Genomic DNA, 1414 nt, shown 5'->3' on the forward strand with positions numbered 1-1414 from the left:
GACTTTGAGTGCCTCCTGAGGACATGTCGATAGGGCTTCAGAATCTGCCACGGCAGAGGCAATCTCACACATATTTACATTTAATCCACTTTTATTGTAGTCCTTGGAGGTCACGGCCATATGTACTCTAGGTTATTATGCTGATTGTGTTGAGACACTGTGCGTCTGTTGTTTGTACTTTCGGTGCTGACCTTAGACCCTGCTACTATGTAACTATGGTAGTCGAAGAGGACGTGTGGCTTAGCGCGGCTCAGTGAAACAGAGTTAAATGATTTGCGCGAAACGCTGATCAGTGGCCGGGAAAAGAAGTAATGCGGAATTGGAGTGAGATCGTAGCTACTGAGTACTTCTTTAATCGCAAGGAAGAGCAATTACAAACGCTGAATAGTCTCACAAAGCAGCACGTTCTGGACTCATTGTTGGGCTATGAAAACAATAAATTTCGAAAGCTTTCAGTTCAAGTGATTGGTCGGAAGAAGCTACCATCTCGGTCTCGAACGCTGTCCATCTCGGATGCTGTGGCTGTTGGGGAGAGTTCAGAAACGGGATTCGGTAGATAAAGATACTTGGCGAACTTACTGGAAGAAGTGCAGCGTAATTTTTGCGATGAACAGCTAGTGTTTGAACAGACGGGCAATAAGATCGAGATAGAGCTTATGGGAAATGGCCATTATCCCTCCCACATAGTGGATAGGGGATCAAAAATAGTCTATGTGTATACCCATCACAAATCCGAAGTGTACTAGAATGTCGTAAAACACACAGAATACTTGACACTGGTTTATTAACTAAAAAACGAAAAAGGTGTAATAACTAGATGTACCTACATATATAGTGAGTCGCGGCTAGGACTGCATTGCTTCGCAAGCGCGTGGACATCTAATCCGTCTGTTTGGACCGCCTTCTCTTCGGTGGGCTGAGCGATCGCATCCCGCTAGAGACCAGAGTCTCGGTGATGACTGCACCCAGTGTGTGTCGCTCGTGGTCGAACCTATGGCAGTCGAAGAGGTGTTGCGCGTCCTCCACAATTCTTATGCCGCAATCTGGGCACCACACTCGGGGCACCACACTCGGGGCACCACACTTTTCTGCGCTCTGAGTGCTCTGTAAGCATTTCGAGCAGAGGCCTTCAACGTCGGAGCTTTCCTGCCTGCCGCTTCTGCTTGTTGCGGCTGCTCGGCTCGCTTCGTTGATGCTCAAGTGCACGAACATGCGCACTATCTTGTCGCCAGTCAGGGGCTCGGCCCTGATGCTGCTGCAGTTGAAGCGAGAACCGTCGATCGGGCGAGCTTGTAGCCCCTCCTGAATACCAGCTTTTCCTCCTTCTCGATTTAAATTTTAAATTTCAAATTTCCGTTGGCGCTCAACTCCTACTCGGGTAACCGAACTCCAACAGTCTGGCAGCCTTCGGCTT

The 1414-nt window shown here is 48.6% G+C and overlaps 1 long non-coding RNA gene across 1 annotated transcript; it reads right to left on the reverse strand.

The window, feature by feature from the left end:
• LOC26534131 (uncharacterized) lies at window positions 1-758 on the reverse strand. Its single transcript, XR_001451343.2, has 3 exons — window positions 580-758; window positions 79-522; window positions 1-15 (listed from the first exon to the last, which is right to left on the reverse strand). It is a non-coding gene; the product is annotated as an uncharacterized lncRNA (long non-coding RNA).
• Between the last annotated feature and the right edge of the window lie 656 nt (window positions 759-1414).

The sequence above is a fragment of the Drosophila pseudoobscura genome, chromosome 4 (assembly GCF_009870125.1).
Source record: "Drosophila pseudoobscura strain MV-25-SWS-2005 chromosome 4, UCI_Dpse_MV25, whole genome shotgun sequence".
Classification (NCBI taxonomy): domain Eukaryota; kingdom Metazoa; phylum Arthropoda; class Insecta; order Diptera; family Drosophilidae; genus Drosophila; species Drosophila pseudoobscura.